The sequence below is a fragment of the Mesocricetus auratus genome, unplaced genomic scaffold (assembly GCF_017639785.1).
Source record: "Mesocricetus auratus isolate SY011 unplaced genomic scaffold, BCM_Maur_2.0 Super-Scaffold_6730, whole genome shotgun sequence".
NCBI lineage: Eukaryota > Metazoa > Chordata > Mammalia > Rodentia > Cricetidae > Mesocricetus > Mesocricetus auratus.
Genome location: NW_024429184.1, coordinates 73700534 through 73719582, shown reverse-complemented (window position 1 = coordinate 73719582; position 19049 = coordinate 73700534). Strand labels below are relative to the sequence as shown.

Genomic DNA, 19049 nt, shown 5'->3' with positions numbered 1-19049 from the left:
CCCAGAATGACATGGTGGGAGGAGCTGTCCTTTGACATCTATCCTCCACACCCAGGCACTCATGAGCGTGCCCATTCTCTCTCTCTCTCTGTCTCTCTCTGTCTCTCTGTCTCTCTCTCTCTCTCTCTCACACACACACACACACACACAGACACACACTGAAAGTGAAAAGAATTAAGTTTAAAGACTTGTAGCACGACATAACTTACAAACCCTTCATTTAAAACAAAAACAAAAATGTCAGGCAGTGGTGGCACATGCCATTAATCCAAGGCAGAGGCAGGTGGATCTCTGAGTTTCAGGATAGCCTGGCCTACAGAGAGTTCTAGGACAGCCAGAGCTACACAGAGAAACCCTGTCTCAAAAAAGCCAAAAACAATCAAGCAAACAAACAAAAACCCTTCATTTTTGTGATAGTTTTTTTCAGAACTATGTTTTATTTTTAATAAAATGAATTCAAAAATTAAAAACATTGTTATGTGATAACACTTAAAAGACATGCATTATTACTGTACCTCTCCCTACACTTTCCCACTGTTAGAAAATAATCCATATCTCATCCTTTTAACGTCAAAAGAATATAGAAAAGACATAAATTAATAATTAACATTCTCTTTAATCTGTTGTTTATGCTTGTAGGGAAGTCCTGTTCATCTAGGTATCATCAAGTCAGAACTGCTTCTTTCTCTCTTGCTTTCTAATTGTCCTTAAATATCAAACTATCGGCCGGGCATTGGTGGTGCACACCTTTAATCCCAGCACTCGGGAGATAGAGGCAGGTGGATCTTTGTGAGTCGAGGCCAGCCTGGTCTACAGAGTGAGTTCCAGGACAACCTCCAAAACAATACAGAGAAACCCTGTCTCGAAAAAAACCAAAAAAAATTATCAAACTATCCTTTGAGTGTAAAAGAAGTTTCTATTATCCAAATAAAAATTTTGCCAACTCCATGCAACTCTTCTTCAGCAGAGTGATGGATTTGTCAGTAGAAAATCAAGGTAAAGACATTTCTATAAAATGCAGTGCTTGGTTTAGCATTCTTCCCTGGCCCCTCTTGTCTTTAACATTCTCTGTCCAAATCTCTCAAATCTTGTGCCATGGAATCATCGAGTCCCCCAGCATGAAAGCAGAGATGATACCTGGGATGGCTCTAGAATGCAGCCCAAGACATCTATAGGCCAGAGAGCTGCCCCCAGTTCTCCCAGAGAAGAGCACAAGTAAAACTCAGTGTCGCAACTCCAGTCAGGCTATTACATCCACCTCATCCCTTCCTCTACACTGTAGGCCAAACCACACATGCTTAAATAAAGATGGTGGTGGTTGTCATGGCAGAAGGAAACACCCAACAGGACTCTCTCTACAACACTTACTTACAAGTAATTAGAGGGAGAAGACAGCTGGGCAAGGGTGAGACAGTATCACAGTTACACAATTCCACTTCTCGGTGAAGAGCAAGGACCAGGCCTCAAACAGCCTGGCTGGCTTCTTCTTCTAGTGGAGACTTTGAGAACAGTGTGGTGGGGCAGTGCTTTGGTCTCTCTAGTCTCTGCAATGGGATTTCTATGACAACTAAGTGAGCTTATGCATTTACCCCAGGACTTGTCACGTGGGCATCATATATGCGTTGACTGTTCCAGAAAGATCCTTACACAATTTGATGGCACCTGATATGTCAGATAAAGCTATTGGTCCTTAACGACCTTTCTTCTCATAAACATTTTCTAGAGGATACTTAGCTTTTCAGATTCTAACCGTGTCACATGTCACTCAGACTCCAACTGTAAGAGGTCCATAAAGAAACTAAATCAATAATACATTTTTCCTCATTTTGCTGAAAAGATGACAGACCAAACTTGCAGTCCATGAGCTTTCAAAACAAGAAGTGTGTTCTACTGGGGGAAACAGGTACAAGAGAAACTCCTCTGATACAACAAAAACATCATTCTAGGCTTCAAGAAGGCTACTGAGGGCACCTACATAGACAATAAATGTCTTTCACTGGTAATGTCTGCATCTAAGGCCAAATCCTTTTTGGTGCTGTGACCAAGATGAAGATGCAGTACCATTGTTATCTGCTGGGACCATCTCCACTGTGTCTGGAAGTAATTGCTTTGAGAAGTACTACAAGAACATGTCTGTGCACCTTTCCCCTGTTTCAGGGATGTACGGATTGGCTACATTGTTACTGTGGGAAAGTGAAAGGTCCTGAACAAGACACTGTATGTCAATATCCTGAGGGTCACCAAGGCTGCCAGCACCAATACGCAGTTCCAGAAGTTCTGAGAGGACATAGGCGACTCCCCAGAACAAACAAAGTTCTTTTCCAACTTAAATAATAATAATAATAATAATTATAATAACAATAAACTTTTTAGAACTGTAGGGAGTCAGCTCATGGAATGCCAGAATTTCTCAAGTACAAGACACATCTGCTGTCTAAAACGGGGGAAAGGATTACGCCATCCCCATTAGCGTTCCTGCCTCCATTAGCTGAACCTGAGTAGAGACCAACGTTCAAATCAGTTTGAAAGAAAAAAACTCCAAAGTCAAGAAGAACTCTCAAAATTACCCAAAGTCCTTTCTGTGCTCTTTGCCTCTGCAGGCAACATTCGGGGTGATTGGAAAGGTTATTTACCATTGCTGCCATTCCTAACAACCCTGGGTGTGTGCCTTTTAGAGAAACATGCTCATCAACAATGCTATATATAGAACAGAGTGACCAACGGGTCCCCACAGAAAACAGGCACACAGATTGACCAAAGAAAGGAAGTGCTGTGTTTCCCTGTTTCCTTATTTGTCGATACGCAATGCATTTCCCTATGCAGCTGGTTGGCTATTCAAATAAATACTGACAAATCTTAATGTTCATTACAAAGGCTTGGTATGTATAATTAGTGAGAATGCCAGTATTACATGTGTTATATTAAATGTTATTTAGAAATGTTTAAGGGATTACAAATTTAAACTCAACAGGAATTAACAAAAATAAAATATAATTCTTATATAATTTGAAAAACCATACATTAACTACTGAGTTCAGTTGAACATTGTCCAAATCCCAGATTAGCAAGTATTTGTGCAATGCTAATGGCTTTCTCATATTTCCTTAATGATGTTATAATTGCCTATGGAAATACAGAAAGCCACTTCCCATCCGTCCAACACAAACATGTCACCTCCTGTTTTTCATTTCCTCCTAGTGCCAGCGACCACTTGTCAATATTTTCTGGGAAGTCTTCAGTCCTAACGTCAGAATTGTTGATTCTTTAAGTTTCTGTCTTCAGGGTTATCTCATAGGTTGGTACCTTTGTGTGGAAGGAAACAAGGCAAGTTGCTAGTATGCCTTGGCCTTTTCTGATTCCTTCTCAAGTAGCTTTCCAATGAGTCCATACAGAGTCCTGGTGAAGCCCAGGTTCTCTGTCAACCAGGGACCAGTTCCTCCCATTCTCCCTTTATTGACTCTATATGCAAATCTTCAGGGAGATAAGGGGCTTTCTTTGTAGGGAAGCTTCAGGAGCGAGTCCCTTCTGGAGTACTGCTGAGATAGCCCTATGCAGAAGTCCATTAGATCATTGTCTAGCTACTTAAGTGAATTGACAGTAAAATAAGCATATGACATTAGATCATTGCCTAGCTATTAAAGTAAATTTACAGTAAAATAAGCATATGACATTCCTGAGATGCTGTGAGCTATGTCTCTCCATACTGTCCCCCATTTCCTGATAGACACAGAACACTTGATGGCCGGTCCTAGTTCCAGTTTCCACAACATGCACCCATTATAATATCTATTTTGGGGGGTAGGGAAATTTCACAGGAGCATAGATTTCCAGACACCATTATGGTTTAGCCAGTTCAATTATTCTCATCATTTTCTGACACATTTTGATTCTGTCTCATTCTATAAAGCAGTTTGAGTTTTGCCCTGAGCAAAGCCCCCTTTCTGAAATAACTCCAGGGTACTCCAGGCAGAGACATCTCATGGGCATCTGCACTTAAACTCCACTACTGCCTGTCATGAATTATACACCCTTAGTCCCTTGGAACTCACAAGTCCTTAAGAGGACTGGGGACAGGTCTTTTTATCTCTTCACTTAGCAGGGACCCTTCTGAAATGTATGTGTGCTTGGTGACAGGGATGCATACCCTGGCCTCCTCCTGAACGTCAAACTAGGAGGTCTAGCTAGGTGCTAAGCAGATAGTATCCAAGTGCAGGTTGGGCATCCTTAATCTGAGTATCAAAATCCAAATATTTCACAATCCAAAATGTGCTGAGCACTAAGAAGAAGCCACAAGTAGATAATTCCACATATGACCTCATGTGAGAGGTTGCAATTAAGGTGCAAATACACTGTAAGTACTACATAAAATTACCTTCTGGTTACTCATATACATGGTGCATATGTTTATGAATTTTGTATTTAGAATAGGTTCTCATATTGAATACATCTTACTGTATATATGCTAGTATTTCAAAATCTGAAATCTGAAACACACCTGGTTCCAAGCATTCAGGTAAGGTATCATCAATACTAAGTTATAATCTTCTTAGAGCTGTTCTTGCTCCCTGAACTCTGGCAAATAGGTCTCTATTTCTTAGGTTGCCCAAAGCCTGAAGCCTGAGGTGGAACTTAACTCTCCTGGCCCTGGAGTTTCCTTCTCCACATATACCTTCTAAACCCTGCCATCCCCATCACTCAAATTTATTCATTATTTGTCCTGATACTATCTAATGTCTGCAATCATAATGTTTCCTGGATTAGACGAAGAACTTCCAGATCAGTGACCTTTCTCTTGGTACCACTTGCTGTCCAATGTCAATGTCTCCTCAAGGCGTCATCTCCCGATTACCCCAGGAGTCACTTCACTGAGCTGGTCACCCATGGGTGCAGCCTCCTTTTACTTTATAGTGTGCCTTCCTATGCATCCTTTTGGATTGGCTAGGCTTCGGGGAGGAGGAAATGTAATTCCTTTTGTGCAGGGATTGTCTCAGCCTTGTAGTCTAAATCGCTCAGTGAAATATCAGGCGTGTGGAAAACTGGTTGGGAATACAGCTCCGTCTACTGGTTTGCCAGCCGGCAGAATTCAAGCCTGAAGCAACTGGTGACCGCATGGTCACAGCAAACTCCCAGCCTGCCTGAGATGGGCAGAGAAGACATGGACACTTGAATCCAGGTTTCCTCCAACTAGCTCTCCTCTAGTCTTTTCAAAAACCCCAAGCTTGTTTTTCTTTAAATCAGTTTGAGGGCTGTTTAACATTTCAAACTGGAGACTTTATTGTCTACAGCAGTGTCAGAGCTTCGGTGGCCTGACCCTTGAAGACTGTAGCCGTCTCTAACCTCTGGGTGAGAATGTGGCACTAAGTGCCCGCCTTTCTGGAATTCTTTCCCATTGCTTTGCTTGAACAAATTTGATTCGTGAGAACATCTGAGAACTGCGCCCTGGCTTCCCTGGACCCCTCACACCATGTACTTCACACACTAACTGTCTGTGTGCATGTTTGCTGGGGACTCCCAGTAGACCCAGTCTCTACATCTTTGGGGTCATACCTTTCATCGCCGCAGCTCAAGACCCTGTGTCCATTCATTCTTATACATTAAGGAGCAACTAAAGTCTCAGAAATATGAGACAAGTGATTGTCTCAATTTAATTTAAAATGTGGTCTCTGTGTGTCTTAGTTGGTGTTACTACTGCTGTAATAAAACACCATGACCAAAATGCAACTCGGGGAGGGAAGGGTTTATTTCACTCACAGTCCTGATATAACAGTTCACCACCAAAAGCAGTGAGGTAAGGAACTCAAGCAGGTCAGGAACCTGGAGGCAGGAACTGATGTAGAGGCCATGGAGGAAGGCTGCAGTGAGCTCTGGGGACCCTCCTGTCTGTGTACCCCAGGCTGGCAGACCAGTACTCTGGGAATCCTCCTGTCTGTGTACCCCAGGCTGGCAGACCAGTGCTCTGGGAATCCTCCTGTCTGTGTATCGCAGCCCTAGGATTGCAGACATGTGCTGCCCTACGTGGGTTTTATGTGGAGAGTGAGGGTATTGCTCATTTGGCTGAGAAAGGATGATTTCTTATGGCATTGTTCAGCACCCTCACATAAAAACAACTGTCCATAAATGCACTTCTCTTGTCTATTTTACTTCACAGTCCTCTTTCTATAGCTGTTTAGTAAATTCTGGAAGTGTTGGAATTCAAAAGTGTAAGTGCTCTAATTTTTTTCATTGTTTATAAAATCATTATGACTTGTCTGGGTCCCATGAATTTGCATATGAATTTTAGGTTCCTCTGTACCCTTGTATAAGTAAATTAGCTGAGATTTTAGGAGGGCGTCTTAGTTTCTTTTTGTGCTGCTGTGATAAAAATACTCTGACAGGAGAAAGGGAATGTTTTAGCTCACAACTCAGGGTGTAGTCCGACACGGCAGAGAAGCATATGTGGCAGGAACTTGAAGTGTCCGACCACGTCTCCCCCATTATCAGGCAGACAAGAGTGGGTGCTCACTTGCTAGTGCTCTCCAATGCGTGCAGTCCAGCATCCCTGCCCCAGAATGCTCTTGGCTGCATTAGCACGAGTCTTTCACGTAGCCAAGATGGTCCCCGGAGGAATATGTCCAGAAGCCCATCTCTCGGGTAATTCTAGTCTGTCAAACTGACAACACGAACCATCATGAGGTTCATGTTGCATTCATAGATCCCTTTGAAGAGTATTTCCGTCTTACAGTATTAAGTATCTTGCATAAAAGACCTGAGCTATGCTCTCACTTGTTTAACTGATCGCAGACTGCAATGTCTCCACTCTATTTTCACTTTTTTTAACTAAACTTATTTTTAAATGTTTTGCTATCACTAATATCATAATACTGTAACATACGTTTTGTAATTTCTTTTTAGGATTGTTGTTATAGAGAAATACAATTAAAAAATCTTCTGTCTTGCAATTTTCTACACTCATTTACTATCTGGTAGGTTTTTAAAGTTGTATTAATTCTGGTTTTGAAATAATAAATTTTAGGTATTTAATGTGCTGTTGAACAAGGAAGGTCTCAGGACTCAGAGCAGAGCCTGTGGTGGGCTTGGGAGGTTTCACCATTATTGTTTTGTTTTAAATATCTAAAAATCCACTTTTTATTTTTAAGGGAATGAAAAGCTGAAAATGTAGTTTTAGAATTGTTTCTGATGCCACTAGATTCATTAGTGGCATATAGACAAAGAAAGAGGAATTTTAAAGTGTCTATCTCCATTTCCTCTGGATGTTTTCATTGCCGACATTCTGTCTGCTCCTGCAGGGCAGGCTCCACGGCTGCATACTGCCTTGTAGCTTGCTGTCAACTATGGGGATGCTCCAAAGTCAACAGGTGTGTTCTGATGTCAGAGGTCTTTCTTTGTTTCCTTTGGATGCAGTCCAACCTGGATAAGGATGTGCCTGCCTGAAGTGACTTCCCGCCTCCTGAGATTGGCCGACTACAAGATGCTGAGTCTCACAGATAACATAAATCTCCATACTCTAGTCTCGTGGTCCAAATGGTATGTGTCGTATGATGCTCACTGTGCCAGTGTCTGTGTGGAAACCAAGCAAAACATTTTGATTAAAACTTAAAGGCTTCAGAAGCAACTAAGAATTGTTTTTACAGGACATAGGTACATAACAAGTCTTCTTTCTTCTTAAAAAAAAAGACCCTTCTTTGTTGATTTCTTACTAAGGATCAAGCAAGAAATTTACTTTTAATTATATGTAGCTACCTTTAAGCCTACATATAAGATAAAGCATGATTTCCATTATAAAGAGCCATTTAGTGGTCAGCAATGGATTTATGTCTTCTGTCAGTAAGTCATATTGAAAGAAAGACATTCATAGACCCATTGAAAAAATAATTAAAATAATTCTATTAGTAACAGTGGTGTATTCAGTGAAGCTATTTCATGTATCCACCTACAAAATTGTCTAAAAATACGTTGACTTTTCTCTAGATGAAGCTTAATTGCCCTAAGTGTTAAAATTTAAGAAAAGCAGCTATGGGAGAGAGATGCCATGAGACAGGGTTCAAGCAGATGTTTATCATCATCATCATCATCATCATCATTATTGTTATGGAAAGAGATCATAAAAATGGGAAAGAGGAGGGGGAAGACCAACCTCCAGAGACAGGAGCAGCAGAAGAGAGGAAAGATGGGGAGATATAGGGAGAGAGTGAGAGAGGAAGAGAGAGAGGGAGGGAGAGAGAAGGATTGGAGGTGAGCAGGGTCCTTTTAAAAGGGAACACAGTGAATGTGCACAGGTGGTGCTCTTAGTGGCTGCAGCTGAGGGCATATCCTGTCAGAACCCCAAGGACAGGCCAGTACAGACGCCTGAACACTAAGTCCTTAATTTAAGTTTATGGCTTAAACCATTCTTTCTGTCAAAGTCATTGTTCTAGAGGCTGAAGGGTTGGCTTAGCAGTTAAGAGCACTGGTTGCTCTTCCAGAGGACCAGGGCTCAATTTCCAGCACTTGTATGGTGGCTCACAACCATCTGTAACTCCAGTTCTAGGGGCTCCAACATCCTCTTCTGATCTACCTAGGTACGGCATACACATAGTGTACAGACAGACATGCAGGCAAAACACCCATTCACATAAAATAAAATAATCTTTAACTAAAAAGTATAGGGTTTAGAAATGGAAAAGAACTCTTTTGGCTGTATTGTTAAAATCAAAAGTGGCCTATGCAACAAACTAATTGGGGGAGCATTTTTCTGATACTGCACCTCATCATCAAGACCCTAAGTGCCCCCTTTTCGTAATCTTTTTATTACTCCATTCACTGGAAATAAACATGATTTCCTCTCACAACTGTCTTAAACCAATATGCTAAGTATGAAAGTTATTAGCTATTTAGAGACCTAACTTTGTAGGCTGTGATTTATGCTCTGAGAGAACATGAAGTCATCACCTCTCCCTGGATATTTGTGTCAAACTGAGGTCAGGCACTCATGAGTTATGGAGACTAAAAGTTACGGCGAGCAAGACAGGACAGGATGGGACACTGTTTGCTTGTGGTGCCTCACAGATTACTGAACGGCCCTGGAGGGCATTTCCAGAGCAGTTGGGAGAGACGTTCTTGAGAACCTTTTACATTCTAGAACTCTGCACACATCTCTAAGAAGCAGGCTTCCTGGTTGCCGCTTTATTTGGGGGCGTGATAAGATATTCCGTGCAGGGCTGTCCCCATTTGGGCTGACTCAGGGAAGCTCAGCAGAGCAATAGTCCCTCAGCACTCAGTACTTACTCTCTGCTCTGTGCCGCCTTCTGGCTCCTTGTCATCTTGGCAAGATCTTACCATATAACAACATTCCTCCTCCTGGTGGCTTTCCAGATTTCTCCGTGCTTCCAGGGGAGGGGAAAGTGAAATCTACAGGAACTTGTCTTTTGAGAGGTAGGACTACTTTCTGACCAGTGTCCTCCTCACAAGTATCAGACTACACACCTCATCTGTCTTCCTCCCTGTTTCTGGCATCTATCATGTGTCTGCAGTTTTGCACAGGTTTTGACCCTGGCATCTCTTAATCCTTCCTGCTGTCACCACCTTAGCCAAAGCACTCCCATTTAAGCCTCCTGGACATGTGGACATTGCTCCATGCTACTGGGCTCCAGGGAGGATCCTGGTAGCAGGAGTCTTACTACCCGGCAGGCTGAAAGCACACTTCGGCAGGGTTAGACTGGCATTGATCTGAGACTTACTAAGAGAAAATAGCTAACACAGTAGAGAATGCATCCCAGGGCGTGGGAATCAGGTGCTCACTTCCTATCTCTGTCTCTGATATGGGAAATCCTATTGACAACAAAGCCCTCACTAATGTATTTGAAACATACTTCGTTTAGAGGTACTTTAAATATATTTTATTTATCCTTTGAGAATTCAATACACGAATATAATAATTTTGTTCACCTCCCATTCTTCTCTTAATTCACAAGCCTTTCCAGCCTGAATGAGGTGTTAGGGTATGAATAAATGGAGGCTGCAAGGAAGCAAAGGAGTCAGGATTGAGTGGAGTCGTGTCCTGGGTGGACCTCTATGGCCTTTCTATGCACCTGTGCTGGCACTGCCAGGGAGGGCTCCGGGTGGAGTTACTCACTCTCCTGCCCATGTGCCTGCCTTTGTGAAGAGTGGCTGAGGGTACCAGAATGATTTGACAATTTACCGGATTGGGTTAGATGCCGAGGTTTGCACAACTACATAGGAAGGCAGTGCTGGCTGTACTGTCTCTCTCAATAGAGAGACAATCTCCTTAAAGATGAGTGGCTCAGAGTGATTTCCCCTGGGCCACTTGGAATAAGCAGCATGGCCAAGACGTGGCACTGTACAGGGTCAAACCTTGTGCCCTCGCTAGTCTTGTACGATATGCATCCTGTGTTGCTGGCTCCTCTACCCTGATCAGTTCCAGTCATGCATAGATCAGCCAGGGTTGACTGCCACAGCTGCCACTCTGAGAATGATTGTTTAGGGCCGTATAAAAATGGAGGCACTGTATGCAGACAAATCACTTCACAGTTCATAGAGGACTACACCCAGAGGAATCAAGAAGTAACTGTTTTGAAACATAACTAGTGGTAGAACATGCACAAGTCTACTATTCCTTATGTACAATTCCAAAGTCCAGTCAGCTCTAAAGCTACAGGGAAAACCCAGACTAACTGGTCTAGCCTGTACATTGCTTTTGCAAAATTCAATGAGCTGTGGCTCCTACAGTGTCATGATCATCCTGGAGTAACAGGCTTGGAACTTTGTCCATTTGCCTGAGCCTACTGACCTGCACCCCATGGTTATCCACAGTGGGTGCTCCTGTAGGGAAATATCAGTAGCTTTTATTGACTGGCAGTAGGTGGGAGCTATGCCTTTTGTCTCAGGCAGGCTCATACATCCTGGGCTAAGTCCTGCTAATTGCATAAGCCCATAGCAAGAAAACAAAATCATACTTTCTGTCCAAGCTGCTATGGGAACCCTTCCTTTCTGCACTCCAAAAAGCATTCATACAACAGGAGTCTGCTTTTGATGTGAGGACCACGAAGATGAAATGAATCATTTGGTAGGTCCATGATCCCTCAAGTCAAATTCTAAAATAACAAAACTCCAGGACTACAAATCACAGCAATTTCAATCTGTCAGATGGGGGGAAATGACTATTAAGGTCTCTTTTCAATTTCATTTATTTTCATAGTGAAAATATTCACATTTGTGCTGGCATTTCGATGTCTGCTTGCTGGGTACTATACCAGACCTCTCTAAGATACGAATGTGCAGTTCATTGTTTTTTATAATAGGCCCAAAGTCTTTGAAACAAGAATTTCACCTGTAATATGCCAGTTGTATTGTCTCAGGCTTCACTCTGGAGTCTGAGACAAGAGGATCTCAGGTTTGAAAGCCAGCCTGGGCTACACAGCAAGGCCTTGTCTAAAATAGCAATTCAACAATATGCAAAGTTCTTGTAACGTGTTTACGCTGGTGCCTGAGGTCCACTCGTCAGCTTATGAGAGAATGACTTTCACTAACAAAAGCACTGTTTGTGGAGGTTGGAGATGTAGCTTAGCTGTTAGTGTTGCAGTGTGCTTGCAGTCCTGGGCTTAATCCTCAGTACCCCTAAACCACGCCCAGTGGTCCATGCAGCAGCACTCAGGATGTGGAGGCAGGACAATCAGCAGTTTAAAATCATCCTGGACTAGCTGAGTTCAAGGCAAGCCTGGGATACAAGTGAGTCTGTGTCAAAAAAAATAATAATAATAAAAAGCTGGACAGTGGACACTTGCCCAATGTGTGAGGCCCTAATCACTCACCCCAGCAGTACCCACACACAGTTATTAAACATACCTTATTCTAAATAGTAAGTATATCCAGTGTACATATTTTGATATAGGACTTTCTAGCCACTGCAAACGTGAATTGTCTGATACAGGAAGAGCTAACTAACCGCCTTTCCTTTGTAGACATGTGTAATTTTCACATAATCATTGTACAGCCTTCTTACAACACCATGTATTCAAGTGTAGAATGTTTTCAAATTTTACCTTAAACCTGCCTGTATTTCAAAATGGAAAGATGTATTCAGGCATAATGGTGGTGACTAACCCTGCTCAACAGCAAGAATTCAGAAAGGAGGATTGAGAATTGGAGTACTTGAGCTACATAGGAAGACACTGTCTTTAAAAAGAAAGAAAGAAAGAAAGAAAGAAAGAAAGAAAGAAAGAAAGAAAGAAAGAAAGATATTAGAAAGCCCTAAGTTTCATCTACACGTTTTTCGGTAGTGAAGAAGCATTACTAACTCCCTCCTCTAGTTTCCTTTCATTTTCTCTTGTCTGTTAAAGTGATTCAGCTGTGACCATCGTGTGCAAACAGAAAGCCAACAGGGCCACTCAAACAGCATTGTGACCAAGACAACATCTATGTTGACTTTTTAAATGACACACCAAACTACAAAATAACATAAAAATCCACACTTATTCCATGAATGTATTTGTGTTTTCCAAAGTTTGAGGAACTCTTCTTAGGAACCTGTGAGGCGGTTCTGTCATATGTGAAAGCCAGCAGGGGTCTCAGGCCTCACGACAATGTATGGTGTCTTTAGTTCTCCAAGCCAAAGGACTTGATCTAAGCACAGTGAGGCAAGAGTAAAATTACGCTTGTTATCCAATAGATGCTCAATAAATTGCTGAAGATGAGTGGAAGTGGGCTCAGGTGACATTTTAAAGCAAGCCAATTAGTGTGCTTGATTGCAATTGAGTCTATCTGAAATGTGAAACAACCATCCTTTGTTGACTGAGGGGAAATCTTGTGGAGAAACTGCACTTGAGGACAGACAGGACAAGCAGACTCTTTCTGTCACCATGGGTGTAGAAATAAGGCAAGACTTCAGGGAAACCTTAGGGTCAATGTTGGGCTCTGGGCTCTAGGACATTTCTCACATGATCCTAACTGTATTCAGATCTATAAGAAGAGTTAATGCACATTTGAGATGGATTGGAAAAAACAGGGTCATTGGCTTTATGGCTTCATAACAGCCCCTGACTGTTCACCCTGAGAACATTATGAAAGATAACAAAATTAAACTATGCTTAATGAAATTACTGCAGGAGACTCAGGTGCTCTGCAACAAATCACGTCATTGAGGAGTGAGTGTTCAGTGTTCTGTGGAGAGTAAGTAGGAGGTAATCTAGATGTTGCCAATTATTGAGATTTCTTTTACCATTTATTATATAATAAAACTTGGAGATAGTTCCAATGACTGCAACATACACCATCACTGTCTGCTTCCCAGCTTAAAAAGGGCTTCACAACCCGAGCATCCATTTATACTGATAATTCTGATTGTACATGTTAACACTTACCATCAGTATCTTAAATACATGGTACCACAAACAAATTAAGGGTTTCAATGTAGCATGAGACCATTCCAGTTTGAACTAATATGAAAAAATCATATTATTGCAAGTTCTAATTTTGTCTTCCAAGTTTGGTTTCTGTTTCTTTGCTTGCAGTAAATAATGACATTGTGTTTATTTGCCTAAATGCAATCTCTCTGTGGACAGAGGTACAGCACAGATGAGACAGATGGACAGCACAGACAGGACAGAGAGACAAACATGGACAGGGCAGAGGGAGAGCATGGACAGGACAGAGAGACAGCACAGACAGGGTAGAGGGTCTCTTTGGTGGTGGGACAATTCCAACCTGGAACTGTGTCCCTGTTGGTGTTAGCTGAGTTTTCTTTAAGGACAATCAATTTGAATCTAACTGTATTTTTTTTTCCTAAAGGGGGTTTGTCTTTCCAGTGGGGAGAGTTTTACTGAGGACACTAAGAAGAAATGTTATGCTGACTAAATGGCTAGTGCCACCTATTGGCAACTCGGAAGCACAAGCGATTTTCACAATTCCTTTTACATGCACATTTGTGCTTTATGAAAGCTACTATGGTTGCATGCTAGTAATGATAATGATAAATACAGAATTCTTCTAAGTTACAGCTCCTGTCAGTCCCTAGTGCCTCTTTGTGCAGTGAGAATGGAAAACTATCAATCACAAGAAAGACACGCCCCATACCACATGGAATTTTGTTTTACTGTTTATCTTGAGTTCATATGGTCACCTACAACACACATCTTTTGAAACAGCATTTTGATTCTTTTACTTTGACGTTTATGAGTTTAAAATAGTAAAGGAATTTAAATTCCAATACTTGTCAGTATTAGGGATTAGTGGGCTGAAGATAATGCTCAAACAACTGAATTCGCACATATGAAATAATAAGGTTTGATTCAATGGGGTTTGATCATACAGAGAAATATTATTCAGCCTTTAAAAGAAAGAAATCCTGACACTTATGAAACATGCATGAGTCTTGGGAATGCTGCGCCAAGTGAAACTGGACATTCTTCAAGGGCAAATACTCAGTGAGTCCACTCATATAGGTAATCCAGTTCACAGAGATAGAAAAGAGAAAGGGGTTTGCCCCAGCTAGGAAGTGGGGAGCTAGGAGACTGAAAGTTGGTATTTGGCCAGTAATGGATGCCCATTTAATGTTGTCAAACCTACTCGTTAAATGTTAGCTAGCTGGGCGTGGTGGCGCATGCCTTTAATTCTAGCACTGGAGCCCAGTCTGATCTACATAGTGAGCTCCAGGACGGTTATAACTATGTGAGAGAGCCCATTTCAAAAACCAAACAAACAGACAAAAGCAAAAACAAAGAAGAACAAACACAGGCATAAACAAAACAAGTAGCAGTAAGTACCAAGGAGGATTTGGAGAACCTAAACCCAAATGTCTAGCTAGTACATTTCCAATAGTACAGCTGCTTGGAAAAGCAATCTAGACACTGCTCATGATTACAGAGTCCTCATATGGCCCTGTGTCTCTACCGTAAGGAATTTGAAAGTGTAACTGTGCAAAAATAATGTGCATAAATGTTCATAGTGGCTTTATCTGTAACAGCCCCAGATGGAGACAATTGAACTGTTTGCCCAATGGCATCCCGATTGATGGGTAGCAAACAAAGTGTGCCACATTCATATGAAGGGATATTATTCAACTATTGACAAAATGAAGTTGATCCATGTTAACAACACACATCAGCCTTGGAAACACGGCTGAGAGATGCAGCAATACAGGACTAGGTATGATCCCACTGATGTGAAGTGTTGACAAAACCGGAGGACAGATGTCAGTTCGGCTTTTCTCAGGGTCAGGTCTAGGGTAAATATGAATGACTATAAATTTCTTTGGCACATAATAAAGCATTTTAACACTTACGGTGGTGACAGATGCACATGTGTGAGTATAACAAACAAAACTGAACTGGACACTTTAAAATGAATGCTATAAAATGTGGATTAAATTCTAATAAGAACTGTTATAAGGAACTAGAAAGACATCTCAGTAGTTAAAATCACCAGGTTCAATTCCCAGTACCAATATGGCAGTTCACATTCATGTTGTTACAGAATATAAAATTATTCATGTTTAGGCTGAATAAACATCAGGCTATTATTGTACTTATAGTTGAAATGCTTATTTTGTGTCGGTAAATTTTTCCAGTAAAGTTTAGGAGAGAAACATCATTCCTTTTTTGTGTTTAGTGTTCATGGAAGAGCGTGAAGGAGTGACTATGTTGTGGAAATTCTCCACTCTGACCTTCACTCCTCCTTCTTGGATTATCTGTTGTAGTTGTTAACTTACTCAATGCAGAATATTGACAAAACCGTCAGTAAATTCATTCACAGAGTCTTCAGCTGGCGTTGTAGCTCAGTGTATGCACAGGGCCCCCACTTCTAGTCGCAGTGCTGCTAAATCAATAAATAATGCAAGTATAAATACAGGTATGCATATAGATATGCAAATGCATGTCTGATTTTCTTAGTCATTTTCTTTGTGGAAAGACCAGGGCCAGGCTTGCACATGCCTGGTCTCCTGAGTCATCTGGGTGAGGATTCCTTGCATTCTAGGTAAAAATGAAGATACCAGAACATAATCTTGAGCCTACCACAACCCGGTGCTTTCTGTGCATAGTAGTATTAGACAATTTAAATTGTGTTCTGGATTTATTTTTTTAAATCAACAATTTTTGAGATCTCCTTGCCATCCAGAAATTGCTGACATACTTAAGAGTCATCTAGGGCTGTGCTGTGCTGAGTGGTAGAGAGCTTGCCGTGCACTTGGAGGCCCTGGCTTCTTCTTACAGCACTGGACCAAAAATTCATATAATGCACATCCTATTTTATACAGAAAGAAGCAAGTGGGTTATCCCAAAGGCATGCAAGCAACTGAACTACAGGTGCAAGACAGATCTGGGCAGACAGGAGGAACCACTTTTGACACCCAAAACAGGATCTTCAGTAGCCCTGGGCAGAATTTGGTTCACTAAACACCTGTGCAGTACATGACATGACTCACCATTAGAAAGGCTCTCCAGTTTCAGACTATAATATAAGCAGCATTCAGAGAAAAGAAAAATTAGCAGGACGAAGGAGGGCTACTCTTCTTGGCTACCACTCTACCCCATTTCCCCCACACACGTGAGCTTTAGCATTTGGTCTTCAGAGAGCATCTCAATGTGCATATGAAAGACAGGGGTCCATATCTGTATCTGTGGAGCCGTCTCCCTTACCTGCTGGGCACTTGTTGGCACTATTTTCCAGACGTTGTGACCCCTTCAGCACTTTAGAAGATGGCTTTCTCCCCTCCTCCCCTGCCTTTCTTATTTCTGGTCCTGGAAATTGGCCAGCAGAATTATTTGTGGTTCTTAGTTGATAACACACCTTAATAGTAGGCAGAAGCGGTTTTCCTTTGTTTTCAGTTTTCAGCAGTGTGGTAGTTAAAAATTGGCTCCTATCAGAAAACTCTCTTTAAGCCTAATGTGCTATGCCTTGTACATACATGATTAACCAGCACAGCATGTACAGCACAAGCAGGTTGGAGATTTATCGATTCTGGCCGAGTGACTGGAAAAGCAACCTTGAACACTTTGTAAAGTCCATAATAGGCTCCACAAACCAGTGCTGGAGCCAACTTAGCGTGTCTACTTAGATGGGCAAGGAGCCTGTGTTTGATCTGACTCAGTAAAGCAGCCAAAACTGACTACATTCTACAACTCAAACCCCCCCTTTTTTCCTGAGATAAATCGTCTTTATTTCAAACTGAATTAATATTTGGTAAAATATATTTGTTAGATATCTTGGGGGAATACTTTCTACTGACTAATACTTTAAAATAGATTCATAGGATGAATATTTTGCTTTCAATTTCAGAACCCACTCAAGCTAAATTCAATAATCTGGCAATACTAGAAAATTCTATGATTCCAAATTCAAATTAGGCTGTAAATAAGAATATGTTGGTATTTAATGAGCTGATATTATCTGGTGGATATTTGTTTTGCAGACACTAAATCATCTGGATTCAAATACATTATCAAATAGTATTATGAGGCAATGTCTTCTGAAATTAGTAAAGCCTTTTGTTGTTGTTGTTGTTTTGTTTTGTTTTTCGAGACAGGGTTTCTCTGTGTAACTTTGGAACCTGTCCTGGAACTCTCTCTGTAGGCCAGGCTGGTCTCAAACTCACAGAGATCTGCTAGCCTCTGCTTCCCAAGTGCTGGGATTAAAGGCTTGTGCCACCACCACCCAGCTAGTATAACTTTTCTTAGGAAGTCTAAATAACATCAGAATAGAAGACAAAGAACTATTAAACTGTCTTCTATTAATTACCTTTGTTAAACCAGGAAAGGAAATAGAGTTTAATAATCGCACATATGTTTGTAACAATACAGGTCACTTCCAGCCCAAGTTTGTATGATGGCCTGTTTGTGGGTTTGAGAACTATAAAAGAGGTCTGTCTTGGGTTTTAACTCTCATTGATAATCGTTTTCTGTTTAGAGCACTAATTCTATAGCACAGTGAAAGTGGAGAATTCCTCTTATATTATCTTATTTTAGAGAATTAGGCTAAAGTTGAAAAACATAAACCATCCACTTGGCTGCCAAGAAATCTGGTGGCATATGCCTTTAGTCCCAGAACTCAGGAGGCAGAGGCAGGTGAATCTCTGAGCTTGAGGTCAGCCTGGTCTACACAGTGAGTTCCAGGATAGCAGGGACTATGTAGAAATCCTGTCTCAAAAGAGAGAGATGGTAGAGAGAAGAGAGGGAGGGAGGGAGGGAGGGAGGGAGGGAGGGAGGGAGGGAGGGAGGGAGGGAGGGAGGGAGGGAGAGAGAGAGGGAGGGAGGGAAGAATCTGACTTTTCCAGATAGCTAAATTCTTTCCCCCTGGACCAAAGTCAAAATGACTAAGTTCTACAAAATGGACACCCACACAAGAACCAAGGTGAAAGTTCTGATTCTAACATACTGCTTGTTTGGATATGGGGGAGAAGGACAAGGATAACTTCCGGATTTCAAAATGAATGGTAAGGCTTATCACTTAATGTTACGGGGAGTCTCATTTTGTCTTCTAACAAATGTTTCCAAACAGAAAATTTAACTTTAGGAGTATCCTTTCTTTTGAGACAGAAAAGACAAGCTGGTGTTTAATAAGGGCAGCTGGCAAACATTCACTATGCCTCAGAGCGGTGGAATGTCTCCAACCCCATTCCTGTGATACCTCGGTTTACAATGAGATGACTGCCACCTAAAACATTAGCAATTTCTACTTTTTTGCTTTCTTTTGTTTCTGTGGTGCTGAGAACTCGACCCAGAGCTGTAAGCATGTTAGGCATGTGCCCTAACACTGAGTTACATCTTCAGATTTGATTTCCACATGTTGGTATATTGTCACATACACTCTAAATGAAACCAACCTGGCTAGCATTGAGTCAGTGTGTAAAGCCCTTTACTCCTAAGACTCCTACGAAAGCATTTCCCACAGAATGCTGTCAGGGGTCACTTGCCCATAAGCCTGCCTTTTCATAAGATTGTTTTATCTCATGTGAAGGGAAGACAGAATGTCCACTACCAATGAAAAGTTTCTCCTACACAATGCTTTTCAGACTGCTTCAGCCCCCGTTCTTATATAAAATCACTGAACATTGGCCGAAG

General features: G+C 41.5%; 1 long non-coding RNA gene across 3 annotated transcripts in view; it reads right to left on the bottom strand.

Annotated features, from left to right (window-relative positions):
• The window catches only part of LOC110339276, a 39907-nt gene that overhangs the window by 6874 nt on the left and 13984 nt on the right, over positions 1 to 19049 (bottom strand). The window contains exon 2 of one of the 3 annotated variants that reach the window (XR_005875657.1): positions 15701 to 15804. The exons of the other annotated variants lie outside the window; for them this stretch is intronic. This is a non-coding gene — a long non-coding RNA (uncharacterized LOC110339276). The remainder of the gene's footprint in view (positions 1 to 15700; positions 15805 to 19049) is intronic. 3 annotated transcript variants of the gene reach the window in all.